This window comes from Manacus vitellinus, unplaced genomic scaffold (genome assembly GCF_001715985.3).
Source record: "Manacus vitellinus isolate BGI_N305 unplaced genomic scaffold, ASM171598v3 scaffold_19_pilon, whole genome shotgun sequence".
NCBI classification, from domain to species: Eukaryota; Metazoa; Chordata; class Aves; order Passeriformes; family Pipridae; genus Manacus; species Manacus vitellinus.
The window spans coordinates 4160392-4182447 of NW_021939395.1; the positions used below are offsets into that span (position 1 = coordinate 4160392).

At 40.0% G+C, this 22056-nt stretch overlaps 1 long non-coding RNA gene across 1 annotated transcript; it reads right to left on the minus strand.

Moving 5' to 3' along the window:
* Positions 1 to 14242: 14242 nt before the first annotated feature.
* LOC108639331 lies at positions 14243 to 18987 on the minus strand. The gene is made up of 3 exons (XR_001920389.2): positions 18827 to 18987; positions 15136 to 15305; positions 14243 to 14323 (listed from the first exon to the last, which is right to left on the minus strand). It is a non-coding gene; the product is annotated as an uncharacterized LOC108639331 (long non-coding RNA).
* Between the last annotated feature and the right edge of the window lie 3069 nt (positions 18988 to 22056).

The following is a 22056-nucleotide window of genomic DNA, read 5'->3' on the forward strand; positions in this document are numbered from 1 at the left end:
ATAGCAGCAGCCCCTGAAGACAGTGTGGTCAAACTGAGCCAGATTTTTGCTAATGGCCCTCTCACCTGACTTCCCATTGTGCCTGATTGCCTTCCTGTCATTCATGTGTGTAGTCTCTGCTGCCTGCCCAGCTGGGAAATCTCATATCTGTGCAGAGCAGTGGAGTTGGAAGAACAAATCTCTTGATCAAATTCACAGAGAACAAAACAGCAGCAAAACTAAGAACTGGATTTAAAATTTAATCCAGGGTTTTAAGTGTGTATTCTGCCTATAATTTGGTAAATGTGACAGTTGTTGATTACTTGAACTTCTACTAATATTGGACTAACTAATTGGGAAAAATTACTAAATTGTCTTCTGAGATGAAAACTGGATAATTTGTGGGTATGTTCATATACTCACTACACTTGCTTTCCATGATCATACCAGGTAAAATTAGAAAGGCATAAATATTTATGCAGAATAATGCTTAGGGAGGCACAGCATGACACAGGCATTTGTATCTACATGAGTCTGGGGCATACTCATCCCATGAAAGGTTGCTGCTCATGAGCCACAAGAGGAGATTTAACCTCAGTGCTTCTCCAGATCTCCATTATCCAGGTGCTTCTTCCATTCAAAACCCACAGTTACTGGGAATGATTATACAGTTGTCACAGAATTTATTAAGCATACAGAGATATTAGTCATACACATAAAATACAGTGCCCTTTATTAAAAGAGGTTAGTGAGCAACTAAGTTTTGGAGATTTTTTATTTTTTAAGAAAGGTGCAATTGAAATGGCTGGTGCTTTTAGAATTCATGGCTCAGTTGTGATGCAGTCATTCTAGCCAGGCCATAATGTTGAATGACATTTGGGTTAGAGAAGACCTGGTACTGCAGTAATTGTCCATCCATATAGATTTTTACTGAATAAGTTCCATTTTAGTGTCTATATATATTGACCCCAACCATTTTAATTTTAAATGTTCTATCCAGAAGATTGCAAATGCTGATGATATTTAATCTGACATTTTAAAGACAAAAGGCACCCGTGCTAGGGAGAAGTGATGGGCTAGAAGAATGACACCAGAGTGACACCAATTAGTCAAGGGTTGGGAAATAAGAGCTACTTTGTAATGTACACGTGAAAAATAACAAAGATGCTTGTTACCTTCTGAGTGACCAGGCTGACTTTATAGTATAGATTATATATCTACACTATAAAGTCTGATCTAAGGCATAAATCAGATGTTCTCGCCGATCTGATTTTTGTTTGAATTATAGCATGTCTCTAAGAAAAAAAAAAATCTTTATTCTTACTAAGTTCTGAAGTCCTTAAGAAATTCAGAAATGGCTGCCAATAATAAGAAATGTGAAAGATATTATTTCTACTCCTCTGTCTCCCTCTCTCCCTTCCCCTCCTCACCTTAAATATATGGAAAACACACCATGTCAGCAAGAGTCTGCAGTTCTCTCAGGGGTATCAAAGGGGAGCTACCCCATCTGAGCAGGGGGAGTGGTGAGCATGATTCGGCTGGGAAGAAAACATCCTCTGTAACATCATCAAATGATGAAAGCTGTGGGCCCTGGATTTTACCAGCCTTTGAATCTCCTGCTTTCAATCCTTTTGATGGAAAGACTCGGTATAATTGTGAACCCACAGGCACGTCCTTTTGAACCGTGGAGGCTGCAGACGACTTTCATGCTGCACAGGGTTTGCGTGACTTAAATTCACTACCAGGAATGTCTGGGGAGAGAAGGCTTGGGACTAGAGATAAAACTGGTACAAAGACACCAGCTGGATAATAACTGTGTAGGGCTTCAAACCTCCAGAGTGGGCAGTAGTTAGAAGCATCTTACAACGGACCAGAATTTTTTTAATCGCTTTCACCAAGTCCCTCGTGCAGCCTTATGATTAAAAAGTAGGTTATTGTCCCTTTCAAAAGCATATCAGGGTAGCAGGTTACTTAGTAGATAGAGTAGGAATGGATAGAGCAGGAAAAAGCAGACATCCATCTCAATTCTGCTCTTCAGGTCTTAATGAATGTGAATGGAGACTTTGGTGACCTGGCAGAGTTGAGTTCTGAAGGTCAGCATACAAGCTACTAGGGGATCTTTCTGTTTTAATTCATGTGGATGTTTTGTAGCTCTGATGTAGTGTTGAGGCTGGAAGCTGAAATATGTAAAAACAAATGGCATACAATCTAAAACCAGGCAGCAAGTGGCTGTTTTCTAGGTCCATGCAGCTGTATTAGCTCTAGACTGCCTTCCTTGCTTCCTAACCATTTCAATGTCATTGTGAAGACCAACAGAAAGGTCTGACTTGCACTGTGATAAAACTGCATTAATCAAAGTTGTGTTTCATTACTTTAAACTAAACTTGGGGATTACTAGAAATAACTATAGCATTGCATTTTGTGCTGTGGAATTCACTGCATGAATTTGAAAAACTAGTGTGCTGATTACAAATATTAGATAGATTACTGAGAAAGCAGATGTAAATGCTACTTCATGACTTCCTTAAGCCTCGATAGTGAAAAGTCAACAGTGAGTGCAAATAAATGCAACTAAAAACATGGGAATCATATTTATCAAAAGAGTGAAGCCTCCAAAACTGGCATCAAAGCTGTCCCTGCTCAGTGGCTGCCCAATGTCAATGATTCAGCCCTTTGAACATAAAACACAGAGCAAGGAGGATTTAACAACTGGGCACTGAAAGTACATGACAGGCAAAGGCCAGGGTGTCCCTGACCCAGATGAAGATGCACAACCATGTGGCCTAAAGCATTCCCCTCACAGTTCTATATGTTTCATTGATTAGACTAAAAAAACTAAGGTTTGTGATCATGACTTTTAAAATGTTTCAGACTTGAAACATTTTTATTTGAAGTGGCATACTACTGCAACTCTTCATTTTTGTGATACTTTGCCCACTGTTGTTTGGACATCATAGAGTTGTTTTGTTTTCTCAAAATATTTTTCAGAGATCCAGCTCAAAACCGCAAGATGATGTTTGGTTTTTTTTTTTTTTCCTCTAGCATGTGGCAGTTATGATGAATCAGAATTTATTCTGTGTTCTCTTGATCACCATAGTAACCTGGGTTCTCTGTGTTTCATGAGAAACAAAAAGTTATTTATTTGACAGGGATGGATTTCTGGGAAGCACTGGTTTACGAACACCAGTAAAATATTTTAATGGGACTTATTTGCTTCTCAGGTTGTTACATGTACCAGTAATTTGCTCTTCATCGGTCATGAAGACCTCACAAGAAGAAATCAATTGTAGTCAAAAGGTGTTATTAGGATTACAGCTATTTTCTGCTCTCAGCAGTTGTTACATAAAGCTGGACAGTGCCCTACTCAGTCCAGAGAGTTTACATATATGCCAAGCACAGTAAAGGTACTTCACTAGCTATTGAGCTTCTTTTGTATTCTCAGGAACAAAAAGGGTTCCTAAACTGCAAAAAAAAGTTAGCAATTGATTGTTGTTACTTAATGAAATCATTGCTGTTTTGTATCAGAACAGGTCTATTCTTTTCAAGCCCAAAGGGTGAGATTGCCCATCAGTTTTTAATAGTTCCTTTGGTGGTGCAAATTGATTTATTTTATGAAATTACTTACTTTCACTGTGTTAATTGATCTTCCTGACTGGTTACTCTTAGCAGGGATCAATCCATTGATCTGCCTCATAAATGACCCCACAAAATGCAGACAATGGCACAGGGGCAGTAACTGGTGTCCAGTGTGGTGCAGAAGAAGCTGAAGAGCTCTTTCTTCCCAGCCCCTTGCTCTGTGGGACTCAGCCATCGAATCTGCCTTCTTACTGAAACTTTCCTTAAGCAAATTTTAGTCTTAGGGAAAAGCTGTAGGGAAACCAGGGTGACTGCCCATGCAGGTTTTCCTTTATGAAGAGAGTTCCTGCACTCTCAGTACCCTGTGGAAACACACCATGTTATGACATCGTCTCAGAAAGGTTTTTAAAGAAATCCATCAGAAAAAGATGTGATCATTACATTTCCAATCTCTACCTGCAATGAATGCTTCATTATTGAACATCATTATTATATAGCTATAAACCTTTTAATTTTTTCCTACCTTTAAAATTTACCTAAACCATAATTAAAACCACACATTTTTGAATCTCCAGTCCCTCAAGCATTCATATATTACACCTCTATTTTCTCAAACTTTTTGTCATTCTGCAGTGAACCATAGTTTACAATACAGACAAATTTAAGGCTTGAATTTCATCAGCCCTGTAGGGATTGTTTCACCCAGAAGACTGAATTTATTTCTTCTGACTCAGGAAGAATTTTAATATGAACTCCGAGACGTTAAATGTAACAAAAAAAATAATGGAAAATACAGCTAATAATTCAGAATTTTTATTTTATTGGAACCACAGTTCTAGCATTTAACACACTTATTTTACATCCTGTAGGAGCAGATGCAATCAATACCAAGCACCAAGCAGAACGTGTATATCAATTGCAGAAAACCCTCTTTCATACTCATGTTATCAAGGTTTTCTAAGCTCTATTCTTAGGAACACCATTTGGAGGATGTGCATGTGTATGTGTAAAATGAACTGTTATTATGACTTCATCTGTGTGTGTGTTGGCACTGCAGGTAGTTCTGCTGAAGTAATAACTTGGTTGTATCCAGAAGGAGAAAATCTGATCACCAGACCATTATTCAGAAGGAATTGCTGAGTAAGTGCATTGTGTTTTTGTCTTTCCTGCCAAGAGATTAAATACTATACCTGGATATTATTTCGTAAGTACCACACTCAGAGTACTTATGAGGCTGATAAGGGAAGACTGGTAGCACAAGCAAAAATCAGAGGCATTAGGAGTTAGGAAATGTTAACTGTGATAGATTCATTTTTCTACCATAATGAGCTCACTGGGAATGCAGTGGGTTTGCTCTACAAAACAGTTAATTAAAATTTTAGCAATGCTTTTTATTTCTAAAACCTGCAGAAGACAGGGGCCTGGTTATGGTGTGCTTGATGGTGTAACTGTGGAGATTAGGTTCACATTTTTCAGTGGCTTTATAGCAAGCTAATACTGGATCGACTCCATTCTAAATGATCAAAGATACCTAAGTCTCATTTTCAGATTTATTTAAGGCAAGTCTATATAGGCAGGTGAACAAAGAGAGAGGCTTTCCCTGGGTGCACTCTGAGGTGGCCAACACAAACCAGTTCTGAACAAGAGCAACATAACTCAGTTTAAACTACTAAGCCCAGCTGAGCTTTCCTAACAGGATCAGCCCAAACGCTTTTGCCCAAGTGTAGGATCACAAGAGTCTTGACTAACTTAGAGCACAAACAGGTAAAATTTGCATTGTCCTTGCAGCTTTATCTGCAAAATGGGACTAAAAACATTTAGCTTTCACAAAGATGATACATTTAAGTAATGTAATGTTGGATATATTGGATACAATAAGATCTTGAATGGGAAATTTCATGGATGCAAAGCATTAGATCAGTGAAGCCCACAGTTTATGCTTTCACATCCTGATGATCAATGTATGCCTGTATCTTTTTCCCAGAAAATAAAATAATTATTTCTGAGGTAATGGTGAACAGGTGGTAGAGAACTTACATATATGGGTTGTACATAATTTATTCATCAAAGAATATTTCATTTCCTTTACAAATGTCATCAGTAGAGAACACTGGTGACAGATACCACACACAATCCACCTTTTGTTATTTCCATAGAGCCACAACACACAGGTCACACACACCAAATAGAAAACTTTAGCTCAAGAAAATAAATACAATTGTAGAATGGATTTGCTTGCACAGATACATAGAAGTTTCCCAATAAAGCAAGATGGCACTATTGATTCTGATATACACACCCCCAAAAATACAGGCTTTGCAGAGTCAATACTGTCTTGATTTAGGTTTTAACCCAACCCAAAAGTCTCAGACTCGGCTCCGTCCACTTATTGATTTGTCTGGCATGCTGGGTTGTTTTTTTTCCAGAAATGCTTTTCTGCTCTCAAATTTTAGCTAGCTCTCCCAAAAGAATGTCACAAAGAGCAATTCTGTTCCTTACAACTGAGCTATTGACTGTCGTAATAAAAAGGAAAGACAGAAGTCATGTCAGCTTAGCTTCTCACAGGACCTTACAGTGCTCCCTCATTCAAAAACACTTATGTAATCAACAAGCAATGAGTAATGAGCTGCAAAATATCAGCAGCCCTTAATTTTCTATCAGGTATGATAAAAACTTTATAAAGCTGTGCTATTCTTGAGGAATAAAAGACCTTATAACTACCACCAACACATCAGTTCTTTGATATTTTGCCACAATGCCTCCTTTTTTTTAAAATATTTTTTTCTCTTCTGCTGCCTGACATCTAAATGCCTATAATTTTAGACATCAAGACCACATGCCAGAAAAAAAAAATCCACAGGAAGAGGGCTGAAAGTTATTATTTTTTCCATTTGTAGACAGTAGTTTCACCTGATGTGCAACTTCAACACCTTCTTCATCTTTTTATGGGGAAGGAGAGGGGTGAGATGAAGGAGCACAGAAAGACAGGACAGCTTCTTTAATAAGCCTTAACAATTTTGCTTTTATTAAATTTGTGCAGAGAAACTGAAAACCTTTAGGTAGGGGCAAAAAAAGCCCTGATGATGAATCATAGAGGAAACCAAGAGAGGAAATAAAGCCATGCTTAGAAGAGATTAAACAAGCCATAAAGTTTTTAATAAAAGTAGGATATAGGAAATAGAAGGAGACATAAGTGGTTGATTGAGGTGCAAATGTATGTGTGGGTGGGAGGAAAGTGAAGGGTGAATTTGTCTGGGGAGTAAATCCATTTAGGTCATTATAGTTCAATATGGCCATGATCCAGAAAAAGGCTTGAGCATATGTTTGGTGTTAATATGTGAGTCACTCACTCAACATCTGAGCTCTGCTGACTTGCTCAGGCTCAGGTTTATGTGATTTCATCAGAATTCTCTCTTGAACTATATCAGCCCACCTTAAAGCCCATAAGGCAACAAACTGAAAGACTGAGTGGCTTTGGATTGGGTATCTTGAAGGACCCACTTCTGCACAGAGAAAAGTGCACACTCTGCTTTCCATTAAGGCATGAGCTTAAACAGGGAAACATACACAGAGGCTGAAGTAGAGAAATGTCAGTGGCAACCAGAGGGGGTGGATCAGGGGACTGTGCAAGCCTTTAATTGCTGGAAGACTGCTAAAATGTTATAAGAGATGGCACTTGATAATCAGATTTAACTGGGCCAAAATTACCCTGCACTTAATACTTATTTGTGTGGTTCCATCAGTGGTGCCTGTGCTCACAGGCTGCAGGGTCACAGTGGAGAAGGACCAGCCCAGGACCACCAGCTGTGCCACAAACGTGCCCAAGGACAGGGCAGAGCACAAGTGGGGGTCTCCAAAGTGCCTCTGTGAACATTCCTTTTGTTGCAGTCATTAACCGCTGATAACAAGAAATGGATTCTTTGATTTTTCTTTCTACCCCGAGTTTTGGTGGGATTTCTGGCCAGGGCAGAGAAATGATTCTAGAAAAAATCTGATTAAGTCCATCGTTCTGAACCACTAATGTGGGCTCATTACTTTGTGAAAAGACCACAGGTTTAAATCTCACATATTTTCCCCCCATCTTCTCATCTCTGGCAGTCCATTCTTCCTCTCTAAGTTCCAATCTTACATTTTCTAAGGTAGAAAAAAATACCATACTGCCTTTTCAGAAATCAACAAAGTAGAAAAGAGTAGATACACCCAATACATGTCAGAGTCACTAGGCACCATATTTATTTTTCTTAACTTTGTTTCCTGAGAAACGGGAATAGAAAAATCACAGCTTTCATTGAACAATAAAGTTAATTTCTAGTTCTCAAGGTTTCACAGAAAGGCATTAAAACATAAGTCTTGCAATGTCACCACAAATATCACTTTGACTTCTTGAATTTTCCTCACTTTTGAGCTGGCTCTCTGAGGATGCAACTATTCACTTATACAAGCAATTTGCAGTATAGAGGGACCTGTTTATCTAATATGTCACTGAGTCCTTTTTCTCCCAGGAAGTTGTGATGATGCACAAGAGCAAACTATACTAATAAAACCAGTATGTTCACAAGGTATTTTTTAAATTGCTGTATCTTATTAATAAGCTAATAGCTAAAAAGTTTCTTTGAAAAAATTCAGAAGTTGAAATTAAAAACTGTGTCTTTTTCAGCATTTTTATGTTTCATTTATTGGTACACTCTCAATCAGCAAGATGAGGTGGCTGATAATTATTCAGGGTTGCCAATTAACCTACTTAGCAGGTCACACAGGTAACTGGCTTAGATTGTGTCAAATCTCATTATTGGGATAATAATTTAATCAGCCAGTGCATTGAGTGAAGGCCAGAGAATCTGGAGAATAAATTAAACAGGAAAATAAAATCAGTACCTAGACAGACATTATATTTAATACATAAAAACAGTTTATCACACAAGCATACCACTCACTAGTAGAAACCCAGTAAAGTCTGGGGTGGGGGTTTTCAATCACAATATCCAGCATGAGTACAAAAAATGTTAAATGTTGCCTTGCTTCTATGGATATGATAGTTTAACAAATGAAGAAGCTGTGAGCATGAGTGTTATTCCTTAGCATTTAAAGAGACAAGCAATGTAATTGCCTTTAGTGCAGCATTACAGACCAGACCTTCCCTGGCACATCTGCTTTGTGATCTATGTGGAACAATCCTGGCCTCTCCTTTCCCACATATCCCAGCCTTTTTCAGTTCTTTGTGCCTGGCAATGACAAAGGAATGTCAAGTAAGAAAGTCATGTAATGGATAAAATCATATTGCTGGATCTCTCAAGGACAGGAGAGAAGAAAAATTACAATAAGTGCAATTTTCAGTCATAGAGTCGGTGAGAAAGCTGCACTTTCTCTACACAATAATGCTCTGCATTTACAAGGTGACTGAGTAAATAGGAGATAGGAAGTGTAGAGTCTGTCTGGAAGTAGAAAAACATTTTCTGGGCAGATTGGAGAAAGACCTACTGGAAGGAACAATAACATGTATAAAAAAGGGTTTCATACATATAGGTTACATGTGAGTTTGGAGCAGATACATACTTGTATCTTCTTCAAAGAGATGCACAAACTTGACTAGTAATTATCAGTTTTAATATTCAAAATATAGACTGAAGAAAAAATACCACTACTGAATACCAGTCCTGAATGTGTGAGGTGTAAGGAGCTCCACAGAACTGACAAAAGTACACGTAAGACTCCAGAAAAGATGACAATGTGGGGAACCTGCCCTTGTGTTCATGGCCTATTTCAGTGGTTTACTGTCTACAAGAACAAGAGGGCTATAAAAGAAGCCATCACTCCTCTGAGCAGTGGATCATTCAGTTTAAACATATCTCATAGATGTTATAGCCAAGAATTACAGCACATTGTGAGCTGCTCCAGGACTTTGAATTTATTCACTCGGTAGGGAAAAAAAGTGACTTTGATCTCAGCTCATGATAGGCCTGTAAAATGAAAAACAGCCAGCATGCAAAAATAGTCAGTGTGCCAGGAGTGAATGCTGATCTCCTAACTACATTTGTTTGGGTTTGTTTTTTTTTTATATAACAATGAGCAAAACCACATGCTTAAATTACTAGGTGTGACCTAGACCCCTCACTTATGTTGTCAAATATATTATTTTGAATCATAAAGCATCTTGCCCCTGGAGCAGTGTATATTACAGCAGAAAAACTGAGCATATCTATCCCAATTCTGGAATTACAGAAACAACATGCAGCTCTGAAGTGTCTATTTAACTAATCAATAACTTCCTAGAATTATTTTTTTTTTGAAGACTAAAGTAGGATAGCACCATCCATGGATGCTACCCACTAGTTCAGGAGTGTCAGATAACAGAACCTGCCTGCAGGGGAAAAATCACTTTCATGTAATTAGTAGAAAACTTAACATTGATGAGTTAAACTTCCACATTAAAACTTCCCTTGATAAAAAAGCAACAAGCCTAAAGATAAGAGCTTTACTTATTTATTTATTTTAACATAAAGCAAGAGCTCAAAAGTACTGGATAAATTCAGTGTAAGGGCCTCTCAGGATATGTCAGCAGTTACAAAAGGCCCACAGCTCCCAGTCTGCTTTTCTGGTTCTTCTGAATATTTCCAGTGTTCTCAGCTCACTACCATTTTTTATATATTAGGTACTAAAGTTATGAATGGCTAATCAAATTAAATAAGCCAAGATCACAGTAAAGAGTGATGGTAGATTAAGAAACTCCATTAGAATACTGAATATTACACCACCCCGCTATCTAGAAAAATCAGACTTTGGAAATGCTTTGATAAGGCAAAACATTATTGACTCAACTCCATGATGGTCTAGAGAGCCAGCATTTCAGAGATTAGCTTAGGGCACTAATATAGCCTAGGCAGCACAATTCCATAATGTGAAGGCAGGATATATTCTAAGCAGGGTTTCAAGTCCAGATAGAGATAAGCCCAAGAGCACATAACAATATGGATCCACAGGTGCACACTCTGTTGTAGCTGTGAGGGACTTGCAGAGACTGAACAAACTGCATCTTCTTCAAAGATAGACTGTTCTGCATGAGAGGTTCCCTGAGTGATCTCTGGGAAAAGGATCAATGAGAAACTTTTGGCTTCCCTTGAATTTATTACATTTTCCACTAAAAAAAAAAAAAAATTCTATTGTTCTCTTATTTATAATTCACAGTCTGTAATTTTCATGAAAGTAATCCCATTATACCATTGTCTTAGTACCATTTTACAACCTTTTGTTTTAAAAGAATGTTTTCCAACTACACCATTATTACTTCAATTGACAACAATCACACGTGTATTTGCTAACTACAAATATCATGACAAGAATTACTGGCTGATATTAAAGAAACATAATACAGTGTGATAGCATTTTGGACAGATCCAGACAGGCTAAAATGTTACTCAACACCTCCTCCCAGTAGTGTGCAGGCTTGAATACTCCTGGTCAGTGCTAACCTTTCTCATTCCTCTCCTTGCCAGACTAACCCTGACTCAGTGCCCATTCACCTATAGAGGTGATGTTAATTTGCTGACACACTTGCAGCAAACTGAACCACACACCCCTAAGAAAGTTTGGGTAGGGAACAGCTTCTTCTCCTTCTGGTGAGAATGCTGACTGCTCACAGCTGCTGATTTCCACTGAGGAGAAAACAGCAAGCAGGCTTTAATCAGAAGACGAGGAGACAAGGGAAAAGACAGGCTCTGAGCCTCCCAGGGTTAGAGCAACTCCTCCCCAAGGCAGGCACTGAGATGCTTCCCGGGGTCTGCCCCTGCCACCCCCCAAAATAGAGCTAAACCTGCTGCAGCGTGGCTGCTTTGCCCTGTTCCCCCTCCCTGCCCTCACTTCACTCCCTCCTCACAGAGTGTTGTCTCAGGGGGCAGATCAGCTACAACCTACTGGCACCCTTATCTGAGCATCTACCCCGATGCCAGGGCTGGCAGAGCAAAGGGCAGACTGTTTTTATTTTTAATCTCATCACAATTGCCTGTTTCTCTGGACAGCAAAAATGGTATTAAATCACTGCAAGCTGTGAAGAGCCTGGACCACTCTATCCCACTCCCTAGGCAAGCATTTTATCTCAGGTTGTATTTTTTACAGATAGATACTATATATTAGACTCAACACAGAGCACAGTAATCCCTCTTAAAGCCCTGGTGAGAAGAGCAGTGTTGGAAACTTGGTCTAGGACACAAATTAGTCCCATATAACTTTCCATGCTGAAGGTGTCACTGGCTGCCTGCATCTGTGCTGGGCTGTGCTGGCTCAGGAAGCGACAAGTCTTTTGGTCCAGGGCTGCAGAACATGGCTGATTTTTTGTTTGCCTCTCTGGCTTTCCCACTGCTCACAGAAGAAAGATTTTATCCCTCAGTAAATGCACAGCTGAACTAATACATTGTCAGGGATTCACTGCAAAAGGACAGTTTACTTCTCAAGATAATGCTAAAGATTCACAAGTGTAAAAGCCTGAAAGAAAATGTAGAACATTTTAAACATAATGCAGCGAATAACCACCAACTTTCCATAATAATCATCATTCAGTGAACTTATTAATAGAATAAAAGCAATATTGAAGCAAACACATGACCTTTGACACAAAAAATGGGTTGCATTTCATATTACTTTACTTAACTGCCCCTTCCTTCTCCCACCAAACAGAAGCTTTATTGACAAAATGTGCTCTGGCAATTTAGTCTGTAGACTTAAAGAATGTGCAGCTCTGGGAAAAACTGAATTATGGGTTCTATTTGCGAGATGAAGAATGGCATGTAATAACTTAATGAACTGGAAGTTTATTAGTTGTAAAAGAGAGAATTAATGGAATGCGTTGTCTATCAATCTTTTTTTTTTAACTCAGAAATATTCAGGTGGGTAAACGCCACATCCATTATGCATTTATTATCTTACTAATACCAATGTGTGCTAGAATCTCAGCAAGCTACAAAAATATGTCTCAGCTTCTAATTTAATGTGGATTTTATTAGTCACTTTTAGAGGCTCTCTTCTAAACCCAGCTCTTTAAAATATCTACTCAGATATTTGGCCGGCAAAAAATTCACTTGAACACAAGAGGTACCTGCTCCCATCATCCAAAGGTGCAGCCTCTGCTCCCTGTCCAGACTGCATTCATCAAAACTGGGCAGTGAAAGGAATTCACACACAGTCACAGCGACAGCTGCATTTCAATAGCTATTTATTGCTCTAGAGACACATCAGTACAAAAGGACAGTGAGATAACAATTTTAACAAGAAACATGTAGAGAAACCAGTCTTATATAAAATGGAAGAATCAAATCCTTGGCTATTAAAGAAGTCTTCTCCACTTTGTAAAGTACAGGGATTCGCTTCAGCTGCACTTTCACATGGACTTATTTATTTATTTTGCACAATTTAATGATTTGCCTCGAAATAGTTTGGACCATGATACTTACGTGTGAATATGCACAATGATGACAATAATAAAGTAGTTTAAAATCTATTACAATGCTTCTCCCAGTCTCTGATGGTATTGTGTCTTAAAAACACAAGGTAACAAATAGAATTTAGCCCTAAATAAATACATAAAACATATGTGCAAAAACCAAAAAATGACAGAGAGTAGTAAATTCAAAGTTCAAGTGAATGTATATGAAGGTATATATAGAACAAAGCAGTCAGGTTCTAATCTATTACCCCCAACATTTCATGTGCTGCATAGATCCTCAGTTAATTGCAACTTTGACCCTGCAAAGGATCAATCGGTTTGCTTTGATTTTCTTTTCCAGAAATAAAAATAAGCAAGGAAAGAAAATCTGCATTAATTTATCCCTCTAATAGGGTCCTATGGGTGGCTTTTTTTGGTTTACTGTTTTTATTTTTCACATGGGCAGTCTAGCAGCAGAAATGTTACATACATTAGGCTGTTTAGAAGAACAGTCATAGCCATTCCACTTAACCAGGTATTAGCATACTATTGACATATTAGACCAATTTAATGCATTTTTTTTCTTCAGCCATTTACCTTTCATCTCAGAGGTCCAATAAAATGGGATTTTGAACTATCTGTGCTGAGCACAATCAAAGGGCCAGTAATCCAATAATTTGATTTTCTTGCTGAAGAGAACAGAAGAGAGGGAAAGCCATCTTTCCCTTGCTCCAGCAATAGGCTTTAAGCTTCCTGTGTAAAACATACCCCAAGGGCAACAGAAGGCCACTTAAATACAGTTTGGAGGGCATAAGTGGAACATGGCTGTGGCATGTTGGCTTTCTGCCCAGGACTAAATTCCAACCATTAGCATCAAACACTCATCCTGAAGCTCTCAAACTGAAATTAAATGCCATCTATCAAATGAATAAACAATAATAAATTAAAGTAGCAGAAGTAAACTAAAAAAAATAAATTGCAGTAATTTTTACTGTGGATCATCTCTCCTGGATTGCTGTTCTGGACTGCACCCCTCAGATTATCTTTCAGCCTATTTTTTCACTACTGGATTTTTGCACACGCAAAACAGCCCTAGAAACACAAATTTAATTTATTCATGGCCTGTGTTACTTGTTACTGAAAATATAGTTTTAAATAGTGCTTGCTTTTCCCGTGCAAATAATTTTGTTTACTTCTGCTAGTCATAGGTTGAGTCTAAATGACTTGTATCTAAACAAGAATACAGACAACAACAATTAAGCATGCAAAAATGTACCTTTAGATGCCTCAGGTGGAGCTGCACATTTCGGTTGAGGCTGTCAAGGAAAATTTCAGCAGGCTTCAGAATTTAGAGAGCTGTGAATTTAAAATGAATTAGTCCTTTAAAAGTGCTCAAAGGAAAAGCAAGCTGTATTCTGGGATAGATTCTAAAAGGGGGATTTTTAGTAAGCAGAATTTAATTACCTAACAAATTTTGCCACAAAGTCCTGGCTAAAACTTCAATTTTTGTGAAGAAGAAAAAAAAAAAACAAACCAACAACCAATTCAGGGAAACTGTTATGCTTTATCTGAATCACAGCTATTATAGCAATAAATTCAGACTTGTGCTGCGATGGGACAGTATTAAAAAGGAGAGCAAAGGGAAATATCTCACTTAATATTAGTCTCATTTCCCAAAACAAGTTGACTTTTCCCAGGAACTTCTCCCCAAAACTTCCTCAGGGTATGAAATAATTGGCTATTAACCAGTGTGTTCGTGACCCAAAGAATGGAGCAGAAAACATGCAAGACTTGTCTGGATTACAAGGAGAAATAAAAGAGGAAAGTAGAGTAAATACATGCTGACTGTGCCCATGGTTCTCTGCATTTTGCTAGTTGGAACTCAGAGGGTTTTACCTGCATTTGTACCAGGGGAAAAGACCTGAGGAAAAGAGCAGGCAGAAAAGGGAGAAGGGAAAACAGAATGGCACCACCTTTTTCCTCTTCAGATTTATTTTTGCCCTGCCTGCTTGCCCTGCAATCAGCGTGGGGCTGTGAAAAAGAAAGACTGCCACATCCACAGCATCATATTGCCAGCGTAGAGGGCATCTTGTCTCAACCCAGGGTAAAAGAGAAGTTACAGAAAAAGTGTCTGCAAACTAAGGAAAAAAAAAAAGACAAACTCTTACTTATCACAAATCCTGTGAAAAGTCTTCTCAACAAGTGATAGTTTCTTTTTTATCCTCGTGTAAATGTGATCACCTGTGACCTCCCAAAACCCCGAGGGCTTCCCCAGAACCCCGAGCAGCCACGGGAGGAAAGGCTGAGGATGTCGGCACACAGAGGCAGTTCCCATGCCCTGCAACGGTGAAAACAAGTTGTTAGTATGCAGCAGGCAGTGCTGAGGGCTGAGCCTGCTGCTAATGAGCGCTGTGCAGAGGGCTCAGGTCACAGTTTTGCTAAATTCTGTGCACTTGGTACACCTGTGAAACGCCACACCAACAGGCAGCTGGGCTCACACAAGTGCAGGGCAGCATAACCAGGGTGCTGGGGCAGGTGTGTGAGCCACTGGTGAGACGCCTGCCCCTCGATGTCGAGTGGTTCATTGGAGCTGGAAAGTGCTGTGCAAGTAAAGAAATCCTTCTGGGGCTGGTTGACCTCCCCTGCACCTGCCTGCTGCTGGAACAGGGTGCAAAGCCTAAATGCTGGCTCACAGAGGTTCATAATGGTCCCCAGTAAGTGTCTGTACACTACAAAGGGGACAAACAGAAGGCAGTGAAGGTGCTGGGATGGGCTATGATCTTGCTGGCACCACAGACAAGTGATGCACTAGCTTGGTAGGATCAGGAGGGGGTGGTCAGCTGACATGGAGGGCTGCTATGGATGGATCTAGCTCTTCAGGGAGGACAGGCCAGGACATCAAGGAGGGAGAGCTGCCCTTTATGTGAGAGAGCAACTGGGACACCTGGAGCTGTCTGTGCCTTGGGACAGGTGACAAGACAGCTGGCAGCATATGGGTCAGGACCAGAGGGCAGCCCATGCTGGGTGACGTTATGGTGGGTGTCTGCTACAGGCCACCTGATAAGAAAGAAGTAGATGAGGCAAATTACTGGAAGCAGTCTCATGCTCAAAGGCCATCAAGGATCAGAGCACTGAAGGAACACTGAGTGCTGCTAATGAAGTAGCAGAACACACACCCCCCAATATGCTCCTGGTAGATCCTAGCTTGGCTCCATCTGCCTGAAACAGTGCTTTTCATCCTCTGCATTAGCATTCTGCTGGTCAGAGGATGGTGAGTTCTACCTGTACAGCACAGACCTCCTCAGCAGTCCCCATGTTTCCTCGCTGTCTTACACCCCACCAGAATGTTCTGCAGCAGAAAGAAAGGTTCTGTCCTCTGCAGCCTTACCCTGCTGATCGCTGTTTGATGCCCTGGAAGTGTAACACCTGTAAACACGATGTGCTGGCTGCAAATTTTGAGAACACATCTCTTTCCACATGGGCAAAAAGGAGGTTGTTTGTGTAGGAAGTGTGTGTATGTACACCTGCTTTAAAAAAAGCTCCCCCAGGTTTCCAGGTTAGATTTCACTCTATTTCAAAAGCCTTCACCTGCCATATATCCCAAAGTGTCTGAATAGAATGAAAGGCGATTGGAAAAACTTTACAGATTTCAGTAAAATGAAAAATTACTGTAACAGGTGTTCCAGCAGTTTACATAATGCCTGAGTTCTCACCTTTATTGAGGCCCTTCAGGATAGAGGTAAGTGGTACTCAGCTGTAAGACAATAAATTTTCATTGGTGATGAAAGACAAGGCTGAAGCTTAATGGGAAAGAATAGTATCCCCAACACAGTGCTTCCTCATTCTTACATCTGTGTAGCAGGAATTTCTCTACCTTTGTTGCAGTCAGTCCCCTATATCACAGAAATATGGCAGTGGGAGCCAGTTTTGCCTCAGTTTTACATATTCATATAGTGGTAGAAAGATCAGACAGCAAACAGAAAGTCCTGTGGTATATTCTAGAAATGTGGGACCATTTCTAGAGAATCTGAGGGAGGAATTTTAATATATTTTAATATTGGGAGGAGTCTATAACTTCAAACACAAATTAGGACCCTTAATATTCTTTAAACTCCATGGTAAACTCTTCAGATTCAGTGAGTGCCTCGGGATCTTGCCTCGCTACATTCTTATGCACACCTCCATAATATCAGTGCTTTGCTTATTGCACATTTCAGTAACTTTAAATACATGATGAATTCTCTCATGCTGCAAATTTATCTTCATTGAGCTATCTTTTGATCTTGGGCATTAACTCTGATCAGTACTAAGGCAGAGACAGTCTATCCAATTAGCAGGTGACAGCCTCAGAAGCTCAGGACAGAGCACCTCTGTTGCACTGCCTTCCAGGAGGTTTGACCTCAACAAACATTAGATGAACCTGGCCATGGTATTTGTCTGCCTACATCAGCTCCTCTGCTCAGACAGCACTTTGCCTGTGAGCAAAGTAATATACTACTTTCAGGAGGTGCCAAAAAAGGATGGCTTTGGGTCCCTAACTTGCTAAGCTCTGTTAATACAGCTTTGTTCTGACACTAAGCAATTACATAAAGCATCTTGACTTGCTCTGTAAAAAAGCAACTCATCATCAGATGCTCCCTTGTATGGAATCCAAACAACCTGTTTTCTAACATCAGCAAAACCAAGTCTATCTTTCAAAGGAGATTGGTTTTGTGCTCTCTGTAGGCTGTTTAGAGACTGATGGCATCAAGGAATCTCTGTTTCACTCAAGTTACAATTGGGGCAGTGACCATCTTGTTCTGTGTTTTCCATTATCCAGAGCAAGGGGCTTCTGAGCCATAGTCAAGGTTCCTTGGCACTGCACAGATACCAGCAGTAGTACTGGGTTCAGTGTCAAATAAGCCTGGACTTTGTTTTGCCAGCAGTTTCAAAGCCACAGGGGGAATCCATGACACAGCTTCCATCAGACAACACTAGTTAATTGTGAACCCCTTCACCTCCCTGCTTTGTACCTCCAGTTAATCTGTTTGTATCTGCGTATGTCAACTGATGCCTGTTTGATTTTACATTGCAAAACCCCAAGGCCATGAAAGCAAGAATGCCAAGACTTGAGAATGTGCTGTAAGCCAGATGAAATCAGTCACTTTCCAGATGTTCCTGGATGCCTGAGGATGTGTGAAATGGGGCTGTGTTGAAGAACTCTTCCATGGCAGCAGGTGTGAAATGCCTAAGTGTGAATGAAACACAGCCAGAATGGAAAAGTAAAACTCCAAGATCTAGTAATGGTCCCAATAATTTCTGAAGCTAAGCCTGACTGTGTGACTGTATTCCTTCAGCACCTCAAGCAGGTCATAAGCGCTGAAACCAATGTGTGATCATGTAAACAGAGCACTAGAACACCAAGAGAAACGCAGGGACAGGTGTTCTTACAGTAGCTCCTGCTTGCTTGCCTTTGCCCAGTTGGGAATCACCACACTGGCTTCAGGGGTCTGCAACAAGACAGTGCATGGGTCTTAATCATAGCAGAAGACTGGCTCACACTGCCTCTAGGGACAGAGGCGCAGAGCTACAGAAGTGTTGGTATCTCTTGCTTTTTAATAACCAATATACAGAAAAGAGACAACAAGCTGGGGCTGCCCTTCTGCCATAAGCTGCAGAGAGCCTCAGTCCACGCCAAGAAACAAAACAAACTGCACATGCACTCGTTCATAAACACCATGAGATATCAGCTCACCTCAGCATCACACCAGGACAATTAATTTCAGCACTGTTTTACATGGTCATGGCTTCCAGTTCAAACATTTGATTATTTCTGATCACCCCAGGATCCCCAAAACATGCTCTAAAAATTCAGTTTACCCCATTTTTCTTTTGCATTCTCACAGCAGTCCCTCCTCCGTGCTTCTTCCACTTTGAATACTTTTTTTTATTTGTAACATGACTGATTGGAAGTCTATCTTGTCAGTCTCTGTCCAGTCTTGCTTTTTCCAGGCCTTTTACATTCAGTACAACAGATCTAAAACCTAGAGCTGAGATCACAAGAACAGAAAAAAAGGATCAAGAAGAAAATCCTCCAATCCATCGAGAACTCTTTCATGACTGAGGTCTGTTGTATAGCAACAGTAAAGTCACAGAAAAATGCTTTAATCTAACATGGAGCAAGGAACACCATTTGAATGAGAAGAGCCATATTATCACTGCTGAAATTACAGTGCCTTTCTTGAACTTGCTCAAACCACCACCTGCCTGGATTATTGCTAAGGGTTAAGGGAGCTGAATACACAGTACTTTCTGAAGGGATGTGGGGGAAAGGGCTGGAGGTGAATGTAACACAAGGAAACCTGGAATGGGGAGGGGGACTAAAAATACAACTTTACTCCTCTGCAAAATCAATTCAACTAAAATTGAGTAAAAGAACAAGATGATGTCTCCCTCCTACAACACATTCCATTCTTCATGTATATTGACATCGAAGGGTAAGCATGATAAATAGCTCTATTTTCAGCCACACAAAGAAGAAAGTTATAAGACTGACTCCAACCAACAGTTTTCTCCTACCTCAAACCTTTCATGGTCTTCCACAAGGAGACTGTCTTTGCTGGAACTCTTAGGTTTTGAGAGCCTTCTTTAGGGGCACAGAAGTGATTTTTCTGCTGGTACACGAGCAGGTCACTTAACTATTGTTACTATAACAATACAAGAAGCATGTTTTCATGTAGCCAAAGACAATCTTCCAGAGAGAGTTGAAAAGGAGAATATTTACCTTTCTGAATCAATAGTAGGGTCAACAGCAGCTGTGTAACAGCAACCTGAAAAAAAGAACTGGTTGCTTAAACTTCCACCCCCACCAAAGAGTTTTTGAATGGTCATGTCCTAAACTATTCCTTCCTTCGTTTTCCAAAGATAATGTAACCAACTGAAAAAAAAAATTCCATTTAGTGCCTAAGTCTGAATAATGTTAGCACTCAGTTAAACAAAAATAAAGATTAGCTCATATTAATATAGAGTAAGTTCTGATGCCTAAATTTTAACACAATGTGCCAGCACTATGCTTATTTTTGTTTAAAATGAGAATTAGAATCTGTCTATCAAAAAGGTTTTTAATAAACTCAAAAGTACATGATATTTTTCCTATAAAGAGAAAAGTGGTCATAACCAACAGAGATGAAAGTAATTAAAAAGATTCTTAAAAATAGGGGGAAAAATACAGAAAACAAATTCAGTTAATTCTTCTTTTCAGGATCTAATTAACCTTCAAAACTGAGTCTCCATGTGTTTCAATGCAACGGAGATTGTCCCTTGCTACAAACTGTAGGTCTGATTTAATGGAGTTTTGGTTGAGGATAAAGACAGAAAAGTCAGTCTGTGGTACCCTCTCTTCACACTGAAAAGTATCCAATTCCAAAGGCAAATGCACTCAGCTCAGTCATCCCAATTAAAGTGTCAGCTGCTATTCAGCATAAGCAAAGATAGCACAAAGAATTCAAAAGAATCGGCCATTGCAGCATATTTACAAAGGCAGCACAGCAATTGATGTTGGTCAGGGACAGCAAAGGAAAACACATGTTATTTAAACAAACAGATGTCCATACTTACATGTATATATTTAGCCATACAGAGCTCACACATATACACACATGTATATTACAAAACAAAATTATAAAAAAAAAAGAGTAAAAATCCTTTGCTCTCTCTAGGTCATCCTCTTGAATCTTTGTATGAAAGTAAGTGGAGCTACAGCTGAGGCTGTAATATCTGGATGTTGCAATGGGATCTTCTTGCTGCAAGTAAAAAGTGCTAAAAATAAATAAATTTTCAATGATCTTTTTTTTTTTTTCACGAGTGTCTACAACAACTCATTTAGTATGCACAGCACACTTAAACCCTGGTCTTACACTGATGTCAGCCTGCCCAAATCCCTCATGGCTCTGGAGGAATTCCTGTGCTGAGATGAGGATCCATCCTGATGCCGACCGGGTCATACCCTGCAGTGGTGCCTGGCACAGATCTGCCGACATCTCTGGAGGTTCTGCATCAGTGCTCATGGCACTCTGCTACATTCAGGTCAAATCACCTGAAATGCTCCAGCTTCCCTGTTTCCCAAATGCCTACCAGTTACTATATTTTTTTATCAGAAAGAGTGGAAGTGACAGAGAGAGTTCCCTGCCAAAGGTTATCTCCAAGCTCATCGTGTGTGTCCTTCTGCTGCCACGTCCAATAAATCGTTGACACCGTCTGTTCCAGGCAGGCTTCCCTGGGACTGGTTTTGTGGGGCCAGCATGAATTTCTGCAGGCTCCTGCAATAGGGAGGACAAGCTGGGCTGGCACCACAGCTCTGTGTGGACACAGCCAGCCTTCAAATGCTTGTGAAATGATCTTCCAAAGTTCAGCTTTCAGCTGCTACTGTTGTTTCCAAGAACAAAAGAGACACAGGCAATTGGGCTCTGCTCAGCAAGAACAATGCTCACCCAGAGCATTGGGCATCTCCCCAAAGTCCTCTCTACTGGCTTGAAACATCCCAGAGAAAGGTCAGGGGTGTACTGCTCCTCAGACTCCCAGAAGAGAACCTGTACTGGTGCTGGGACCACTGAAGGGACCACCCCAGGGGGTTTGGGCTAGGTGGATGTTCTGGCTCACACAGAAGGAGCTTCAGCCACTTCTGATGACCCCACAGGGATCAAAATTACAGGGGAGGCTGCTGTGTAGTGAGGTGGTAATTTCTGGCTCCTCTTATTTGAGAGCAAATTCACTTCCAAAAGTTTAACACAAGGCATTCATAAAGTCCTTCTTAAGCCCTTGAAGATCCACCTCAATTTCCTGTGCAATAGCTGGTGTGGGTTTACAATAAATAGGAATAAAATGGTACACGGCCCATGCTCTTGTAACTGGTACAGTGATGGACTGTGCATCCTTTTAAATATTTGTGAAGTCAGATGACCCAGGCAAGCAGCAACAGGATGACACCCCGGAGTATAATTATTTTATAGCTTCTATTTATTTTTTGGAGTATCAAAATTTATGACAATCACTAAAGCAGATTGATTAAACCCCAAGCATGTACACACCATGATAGAGAAATTGTTCTGCTG